Source organism: Helianthus annuus, chromosome 5 (assembly GCF_002127325.2).
Source record: "Helianthus annuus cultivar XRQ/B chromosome 5, HanXRQr2.0-SUNRISE, whole genome shotgun sequence".
Lineage (NCBI taxonomy): Eukaryota > Viridiplantae > Streptophyta > Magnoliopsida > Asterales > Asteraceae > Helianthus > Helianthus annuus.
Window position 1 is genome coordinate 101,522,404 of NC_035437.2, and position 10,457 is coordinate 101,532,860.

General features: G+C 43.9%; 1 non-coding gene across 1 annotated transcript; it reads left to right on the forward strand.

Annotated features, from left to right (window-relative positions):
• The first annotated feature begins 372 nt into the window (after positions 1 to 372).
• LOC118492677 lies at positions 373 to 479 on the forward strand. Its single transcript, XR_004894679.1, has one exon. It is a non-coding gene; the product is annotated as a small nucleolar RNA R71 (small nucleolar RNA).
• The last annotated feature ends 9,978 nt before the right edge of the window (positions 480 to 10,457 follow it).

Sequence of the window (10,457 nt, forward strand, 5' to 3'; positions counted from 1 at the left end):
ATGTAGTTTACCATTTCTTGTTGATCGTCCGTTTCTTTCATACAACTCCAATTTTCATGTGACCCACCACACCCTTCACAAGCCATAACCGAGACCGTTTTTGTCATTTCCAATTTTTTTATCTTTGAAGAAAGGGCCTCGATTTGGGCTTGTAAGGAAGTGCTTTCATCGACCTTATGGGCGCCCGGGGCAATAGATTTATTCCCCCGGGGGGTGTGCCATTGAAAATTGGTTTGAGCAATTTCCTCAATTTGATTATATATTTCGTGTGGGCGTCGATTACCTAAAAGTCCCCCGGAGCTAGAATCAAGTGTCTGCCTTGTGTGTGGCAACAATCCATTATAGAAAGTGGATACTTGTTGCCATATCGCAAGGCCGTGATGCGGACACTTGCGTAATAACTCCTTGAACCTTTCCCAAGTTTCATATAAGGATTCCCCGTCCTCTTGTGAATATGTATTAATTTCAGTCATTAATTTAGCAGTTTTAGCGGGAGGGAAATACTTATATAGAAATTTTTGGGCTAGTTCATCCCAGGTGTTTACCGATCCAGCTGGGAGGGCGTTGAGCCAAGCTTTCGCTCGGTCTTTCAGTGAGAAAGGAAACATACGGAGGCGGATGGCGTCATTTGATGCTCCGTTGATCCGAAAGGTATCACATATTTCTAAGAAATTGGTGATATGTAGATGGGGATCCTCGTCCGCAAGCCCGTGGAAGGTTGCGGAGTTTTGCAGCATTTGTATTAAATGCGGCCGAAGTTCGAAGTTATTAGCTTCGACATTCGGAGCATTGATAGCGGCGCCTAGGTTACCTACGGTAGGTCGTAGATAATCCATAAGGGTACGTTGGTCCGCCATTGGAGGTGGATCACCCGAAACCTTCTCTTGGTTTTTAGCTTTTAACCTTTTTCTGAGAAAGCGTTCGGGTTCTTCTAGTGGTTCTTTTATGTCCTTATTGGAACTGGAGCTCATACACTACGTAAGGTTGACGTCGGGTTCCAAGTCCTGCAATAAAAACAGAAAAGAATGCTGGTCAGACGGTTCACCACGGCCCCGTGTTCAGCGAACACGGCCCGTGGTCGGAGTTTCAGTTAATATTTTCCAGACCCCAGTTACTGGAAGTTGGACACGGCCCCGTGTTGCACCGACACGGCCCCATGGTCAGCCTTCTGTAACTTGGAAAACTAAAAACTGCCAGTAACGACGCTGGGAACGGCCCGTGTCCGACCAGGCACGGCCCATGCTGAGCTCTGCAGAAGCTGAAAAACTAAGAAAAATCCTAAAAATTAAAAAGAAAAATAAAAATATGATTAGGCCGTTGATTCCTAACTTTCTTAAAATCCTTGTGTCCCCGGCAGCGGCGCCAAAAACTTGATGTGTGTTGGTGTATATATAATTTAGATGTATAATTAAGCCCTTTTTACACCTTTAGCCAAGTTTTAAATTTATAAAAACACGATATTCACTAACACTAAACACACATATGGGCAAGTGCACCCATCGTGGACGTAGTATAGTGTTGGTAAGATACCGAGGTCGTCCAAGGACACAAGTGCTTTTAATACCGGTTTATCCTCAACGTCTAATCAAATCAAAAAGTGAGAAAAATGTTTTTAAACTAAGAAAATAAAAACTAACTAAATGCTGAAAAATAAAATAAAAATAAAAACAGATAGACAAGATGAATCACTTGGATCCGACTCGTGTATTAGTATAACCTTTGATTATTTTCACACTTTTGCACTTGTTTAAGAGATTATCTTAGTTATTGTAGTAGGCCCCTCTTTTGAAGGCGACGTTACCCTCAACCCAGTAGTTTGAGTCAGCAAGGATACAATCCTAAAGGGTCGGATTATTGGAAGATAATGAATTAAGTTATTAATGCAAATTATGGTAGGCCCCGCTTTTGGCGGTGACGTTACCCTCGACTAAGTAGTCTGAGTCAGCAGGGATACAGTCCTAAATAGCCGGGTTATAGTATTAATAGTAGTTAACTTATGAGGGGGTCAAAGAGTTTGGATCCCCGCCATCCAATACCTATGGGCATTGAAGGAGATCCTACTAAATTTGACCCAGGTCCCTTGCAGGACCTCTAAACGCTGAACAAGGGCAAGACCCTTACCAAACCGTTCCCTTAACCCCCGACCAGGTAGCCAACATACCTCCATATAGACCGTGGAGATATGAATGGTGAAAATCTTTTATTCTATATAGACAGTAAAATAATGCCAAGACACCACGGACAAACGATAAGGAAAGATCACCTTCAACATAAGCAACTAGTTATTAAAGTCATTAATACAAAACCAAATAAAAAGTGTAAAAGATTAAAAATAAAAAGTATTATACTAAACACTTGTCTTCACCAAGTGATGTAAGAAACTTAGGCAAACATGGCCTTGATTGTCAAGAACTCTTACGATCAATCTTGGATCCCGAGACGACTCACACACTCTACGATGGACAATGGATGATGGTGGTGGATGATGGTGTTATGGTGGTGGTGGGTGGTGGATGAAGTGTGAGAGAGGTGGTGTGCCAAGGGATGAGATGGAATGAAACCAAGCACCCCTATTTATAGGCTGAACAGAAGGCTGGGCACGGCCCCGTGTCCGCTGGACACGCCCCCGTGCCCGTCTGACACTCTCTCTCCTCATTAATTGTAATTCGCAATTACAATTAATGCGCCTGCTGTACTTTCACCACGCCCCCGTGCTCGCTGGACACGGCCCCGTGGTGGGCAATGGAAGCTTCTACCAGTTTGTCTTTTATGCTGTTTCTTGGGCACGGCCCCGTGCTGGCTGAGCACGGGGCGTGTTCAGGCTTCTGTTTTCTCTTTTTTGCTTTGGAGGATGCCGTTGAGGGTCCGGGCAGTCTTCTTTTATTCCTTTCCTTGTATTTATGCTAGAATTAGTTGTCTTTTTGCTTCTTTTGTGAATTTGAGCTCATTTCATCCTGAAAATACAAAAGGAAGACAAAAACACTCTTTTTCCAACATTAGTACTTAAAAAGGGTTAGTTTTATGCCTTAATTGATGTGATTTATATGTTGCATTTTACACACATCACTCAGGCAGGAGGTATAACCTGCCATTGCGACTTACTCTAGGATCTTTAGATCCTACTCTCATAACCAACACTTGTTCTTAACTTTGTTTATTCTTGCACACACAACAGGTCAACATGCTCAGCCTCCTGCATGTACCTTCAAAACTTTTATGGATTGCCGACCCACTACTTTCAACGGCACTGAAGGAGCTGTAGGCCTCCTCCATTGGTTCGAGAAGCTCGAATCTGTATTCGAAATGTGTGAATGCCCTGAGGCACGTAGGGTGAAGTATGCTACTGGTACTCTTGAAGGATTAGTGCTCACGTGGTGGAACGCTCAGATTCAAATGCTGGGGATTGTTGCTGCAAACGCTACCCCATGGAATGATTTCAAGGAATTAATCAAGGAAGAGTATTGTAGTCGTGACGACATCCACAAGCTAGAGGTGGAGTTTTTCAACCTAAAGATGACAGGGTCGGAAATCTAAGCGTATACGAAAAGGTCTAATGAGCTGGCAATTTTGTGTCCTACTATGGTGGATCCTCCCATCAAGCGAATTGAGTTGTACCTCAAAGGTTTAGGGCCAGAGATCCAGAGTCATGTGACATCAGCAAACCTCGCCACCATCCAGCAAGTCACTCGACTTGCTCATCGTCTCACTAACCAGGTAGTCGAGCATAACAGGCTGCCTAAGCGTATTGGTACTATTACTATAGTCACAGCTACTTCTGATGCTCCCAGCGACAACGAGCGTAAATAGGATGGGATTTCAAGCAAGGGATCGACATCAGCTCAGTCTCAGTCTCAGCAGCGAAAGACTGATGACTACCAGAGTCCTGGTCAGCAATCGTCTGGTAGTCAAGGGCAGGGTGGATACAGGGGAAACCACCCCAAGTGCAACCGATGCAACAGGCATCACAGTGAGCAGTGCAGCAAGGGCCGTTGTCTGAGGTGTAACAAGTTTGGGCATGAAGCTAACGATTGCAGGAGCGCGCGACCTGCGAATCAGAATCGTCAACAGCAACAGCAAGTCTCGCAGAATCAGCCGCAGCAGCAACAGGGTAATAGGGGATGCTTTCAGTGTGGTGCTGAAGGCCACTTCAAGAGAAATTGTCCTCAGTTGAACCAGAACCAGAATAACAACATCAATAATCAAGGAAACAACGGGAACAACAATGGGAACAACAACGGGGGAAACAACGGGAATAATGGCGCCCGGGGCCGTGCATTCGTGATTGGTCAGGGTGATGCAAGGAATGATCCTAATGTGGTGATGGGTAAGTTTCTTCTCGACAACTTCTATGTTACTGTTTTATTTGATTCGGGTGCCGATACCAGTTATGTGTCTCTAAAAGTTAGTCAAATGTTAAAGCGCACACCAACACTTTTAAGCACCAAGCATGTCGTAGAGTTAGCAAATGGTAAAAGTTTAGAGGCCATACACGTAGTCAAGGTTATGATCTTATCTTAGCTGGTCAGACCTTCTCTATCGACCTCATTCCTATCGTTCTAGGTAGTTTCGACATCATTATTGGTAAGGATTGGCTATCTCAACATCGAGCAGAGATCCTTTGCAAGGAGAAGATCGTCCGCATTCCTAGTTCAAATGGAGAACCTTTAGTGATACATGGCGACAAGAGTGGTGCTGTTGTTGGCATCATTTCTTTTCTCAAGGCCCAGAAGTGTTTGCGAAAGGGGCACACTGCTATTTTAGCCCTCGTTACTGACGCTTCGAAGAAAGAGAAGACGATAGAAGATATTCCAGTTGTGCGTGATTTTCCTGAGGTATTCCGTGAGGAATTACCTGGTCTCCCACCCCATCGACAGGTTGAGTTTCAAATCAAGCTAGCTCCTGGAGCAGCACCAATAGCTCGAGCACCTTATCGTTTAGCCCCATCAGAACTTGAAGAACTATCTGCGCAACTACAAGAGCTCTTGGATAAGGGGTTTATTCGTCCTAGCTCTTCGCCCTGGGGAGCTCCGGTGTTATTTGTGAAGAAGATTGACGGTACTTTCAGAATGTGCATCGACTACCGTGAACTCAACAAGGTAACTGTGAAGAACCGCTATCCACTCCCATGCATTGATGACTTGTTCGACTAGCTGCAAGGGTCGAGCTACTATTCAAAGATTGATATGAGATCAGGCTACCACCAATTGAGAGTCCGGGACGAGGATATCTCTAAGACAGCATTCAGGACTCGCTATGGGCATTATGATTTCTTGGGTTATGCCTTTTGGGTTGACAAACGCGCCTGCAGTCTTCATGGATCTTATGAACAGGGTGTGCAAGCCATACCTGGATAAGTTTGTGATAGTATTCATCGACGACATTTCTGATCTACTCTAAGAGTCAGGAGGAACACGAGCACCATCTACGGCTTATTTTGGAACTCCTTCGAGCAGAGCAGTTATACGCTAAGTTTTCGAAATGCGACTTTTGGCTTCGTGAAGTTCACTTTCTAGGCCACGTGGTAAACAAGGATGGGATTCATATCGATCCATCCAAGGTAGATTCGATCAAGAACTGGCCTGCACCCCGTACACCAACAGAAATTCGCCAATTCTTGGGTTTGGCGGGCTATTACAGAAGGTTCATCAAGGATTTCTCCAAGATTGCGCAACCTCTCACTTCACTGACTCAGAAAGGTGTCACCTACCGTTGGGGTGATGCGCAGGAATCTGCTTTTCAGCACTTAAAGAATAGACTTTGCAGCGCACCAATTCTCTCATTACCAGAGGGCACAGACGACTTTGTGGTTTATTGTGACGCATCGATTCAGGGTCTTGGTTGTGTATTGATGCAACGAGATAAAGTCATTGCATACGCCTCACGCCAAATTAAAGTTCACGAAAGGAATTACACTACACACGATCTGGAGCTGGGAGCTGTTGTATTCGCGCTTAAAATATGGAGACATTACCTGTACGGTACCAAGTGCACCATTTACACCGATCACATGAATCTCGAGCATATCTTCAAGCAGAAGGAGTTGAACATGCGACAACGTCGATGGGTCGAGCTATTAAATGACTACGAGTGCGCGATCAAGTACCATCCGGGCAAAGCCAATGTTGTGGCCGATGCCCTCAGTCGAAAGGATACTACACCTAGGCGTGTGCGAGCGTTACAACTCACCATCCAATTTAGTCTTCCTGCATAGATACGAGATGCTCAGGTAGAAGCGTTGAAACCAGAAAACGTTAGGGCTGAAGCCTTACGCGGCTCAAGGCAGAGGTTAGAACAAAAGAAAGATGGCGCCTATTACGTAACAGGATGCATCTGGGTCCCACTGTATGGCGATTTACGAGAACTTGTAATGGATGAAGCACATAAGTCTCGTTATTCGGTACATCCTGGTTCGGATAAGATGTACCACGATCTCAGAACTACGTATTGGTGGCCTAGCATGAAAGCTCACATAGCAACTTACGTTGGCAAATGTTTGACTTGTGCGAGGGTCAAAACGGAATATCAGAAACCATCGGGCCTACTCCAATAACCGGAAATACCGCAATGGAAATGGGAGCAAATTTCCATGGATTTTGTTACTGGCCTGCCTAGATCTCTACGTGGGAATGATAATATTTGGGTGATCATGGATCGACTCACAAAGTCTGCACACTTCTTGGCTATCAAGGAAACGGATAAGTTCTCCACTCTAGCAGACGTCTACCTTAAGGAAGTTGTCTTGAGGCACGGGGTGCCAACCTCTATTATTTCTGATCGTGATGCACGTTTCACCTCAGAATTATGGCAAGCGATGCACAAATCTTTTGGCTCTCGATTAGACATGAGCACAACTTATCACCCGCAAACGGATGGGCAGTCTGAACGCACCATCCAAACCCTAGAAGACATGTTACGGGCATGTGTAATCGATTTCGGCAACGGCTGGGAAAAACATCTCCCGTTAGTGGAGTTTTCATATAACAACAGTTACCACACCAGCATTCAAGCCGCACCATTCGAGGCATTGTACGGGCGTAAGTGCCGATCACCTCTTTGATGGGCAGAAGTGGGTGACAGTCAGATCACGGGTCCAGAACTTATAGTAGATGCAACAGAAAAGATTGCTCAGATACGACAACGAATGGCGGCAGCGCGTGACCGTCAGAAAAGTTACGCTGATAAGCGCAGGAAACCACTCAAGTTCCAGGTCGGGGATCGAGTGCTACTCAAAGTCTCACCTTGGAAAGGTGTAGTTCGTTTTGGCAAACGAGGTAAACTTAACGCACGTTACGTTGGACTGTTCAAAATCATCGAGAAAATAGGCAAGGTGGCCTACAAGTTGAACCTACCAGCAGAACTCAGTGGAGTTCACAATGTATTTCACGTGTCAAATCTGAAGAAGTGTCTGTCAGATGAGACCCTCATTGTTCCTTTTAAGGAGCTCACTATAGACGACCAGTTGTGATTCGTCGAGGAACCACTTGAGATTACTGACCATGATGTGAAAGTTCTCAAGCACACCTGAATACCTCTTGTTCGAGTTCGTTGGAACTCCCGTCGTGGCCCAAAGTTCACTTGGGAATGAGAAGACCAAATGAAACTCAAGCATCCCCAGTTGTTCGAGAACAATGCAACCACTACTGAGGTTGAAGCTACTACAGAATTTTGGGACAAAATTCCAACTCAACGGGGGGGATGATGTGACACCCCAGGAAAACCAGTAAACTACACAACACAACTAGCTTACTCAGAAACCGCATGCTAAATTTCGGGACGAAGTTTCTTTCAAGTTGGGGATAATGTGACAACTCGAGTTTCCAAGGTTCCATATTCGCATTAATTGCACATTAACTGTTTAGTTGTTTGTTTGCTTTCCTTGTAACTATACACATTGGATTATATGTGAGATGTTTGTTGGTTGTGTTAATGTGATTAAAGTATTTGATGATCTATCTTGTAACCTGTTTGAAAAACTTAAAACCTGTTCACCTTGTACAAGCCCGACGAAACAAGTGTTTCGCCATAACTCACATCGACGAAACAAGGGTTTGTTTCGCCATTCCCATCTCGACGAAAGGGGGGTGCTTCGCCGAAGCCCTTGTTTCACTGAAGCCCATTAAGGGCCCAGTCCATTACGCGGATATTTATCGAGTATTCTGTTTCATTCGTCACATTTTAGCAAATAAGAAACCCTAAGGTCTCTCTCTCTTGTGCGACGGCAACAACCATCCTTCACCATCATCTCTCCCTTGGATCCTTGCTAGTTCGCTGTGTAATCGGTTAGTGTATAGAGATTTATTAACCAATTCAACTTCCTGTTGTATTTGATTTACTCGATGTCATGATAGAATGATTTGATTTATTTGTTCAGTCTAATGATCTCTGCATAAGGATTATAGGGGTAAATGGTTATGATGATCTGTTTGTTAAGATTTAAATCGTTTGTGAGTATGGTACTGATAAATTAGGAATTGATGATCTGTATAGGATGGTGAAATAGTTTATGTTCATAATGCTTAACCTGTTGATGCCTGTGTATTATGATGCTATTTGTTTAGACTGGATTAATGATTAAGTATTACAGTTATGTCGCGTTAATAATCGAGTTTCATGTATACTGTTGTTTGATTGCTGTATGGGTGCCGCATGATGACGATGAACTGATGATTAGGGTTTTCTAAGTAACTGATAACACGACGTAACTGTTGTCACGACGTAACTGGCATTGTTGGACGAAACACATATTTTGACGAAACTGGCACGACGAAACAGAGGGTGTTTCGACGTGGGAGTTCACGACGAAACATGGGGTGTTTTATCGAGGGTATTCAAGACGAAACAAAGGTGTTTCGTCGAAGGGGATTCACAACGAAACAAGGGTGTTTCGTCGAGTTGTTAAGCTGCACAGTAACTAAGTTTAATTCTGTTAAGGGTTAACCGGGTTAGCGAACTATGGTTAAAAGATAAGCATGACTTGCATGAACTTGTATGACTGATGAATGCTATGTGTTAGTTATTACTTGCATGTATGTGATGATCTTGCCTGTTAGTCGAACATGTGAATATCAACTGATTGTGTGTACATGCATACCATAGGCTTTGACTGAATTGTTTGTGCGAGTAATCTTGGTATACCGAGCAAACCGAGGTGTGTTCACACTTTCTACAAGGCATGGGATTCCCAAGGGTTGGGAATGCGTAAATAAACTAAATGGTAATCTACATATCCTCCTTGGGTAGGATATGTACGGTCATCCTCCTTGGGTAGGATGCCACTATAATTCCTACGTATTCTCCTTGGGTAGAACTACGTACGTTCATCCTCCTTGGGTAGGACAACAACCTTAACTTACTAGACAAAACTCTATCATGAAGTCCCTCCACTTTATATCGACTTAATCGCCGAGGCCGATGGCGAGCGGATCATTAGTTAATAGCGCTATTAGGTTTAACAAACCTCACACCGTGTCATTCGAACGGGCGTGTACTAATGGACTATGGCAAACTGTCAGTGATGATAGACACTGATGTAGGGCACCACTTATGTTTCGTTAGCAGTCGATATGGTATGGTCTAGTGGTTCACCGGGGAAGCCCACCACTGATTATGGTTATGGTCTGGGAAACATAAGAACTAGTTAACTCGTGGTTTACGAAACAACTTATGATTTCAAAACAAACTGGTAAAACTAAACAACCAACTGTGAACTCGCTTAACTTTGTTGTCGACTCGTTGTTACATGTCTTGCAGGTCAATAGGTACTCATGGAGCTTGCACAGGGAGGCGCGGTCGTTGTGGGAACATGGAATGTTAAATCCATGATAAATATTTACACTTTATAAACTTATTACTTATGTTTGGGGTTTTTACATTTATGCTTCCGCTGAATACTCTAACTATGCATTTGTTTTAAACACCTTTCATATTGTGTGGTTGAATTTTATTTATTACTTACAATGTTCAATATGATTGGTGGCTTGATCCTGGTCAGTCACGCCTCCATGCGGTGATACTCCGTATCTGGATTTTGGGGGTGTGACAGATTTACACATGGACAATAGTTTCATAAGTAAGCCTCCTATGAAGGCAACCATTGCAGATGCTGTCAAAGTTTCCACTTGTGTGTTTAAATTACCCACTGGTGTTAAATAAGATAGTTAATGTAGAAGGAAGTCCCCAGTACCAAGAAAAAGGGGCATCAGTGGATGAACCATTGGAGACTTCTCCTGGTCCAACTGCTAATACAACCACTGCAAGTGGGAAATCAGATGATCCCATTAACTTGGGTGATGGTTTATAATATCAGGACTTGACGGAGAGAGTTACCAATCTTGAAACATCAGTGGCAGATATCAAAAATATGCTGCATCAGTTGTTACAATCATCAAAGTCTCAATCCACTGTTTCATCCTCTGCTACCACAACAACTGAGCTATGGAAACCCCTACAACCTCTGC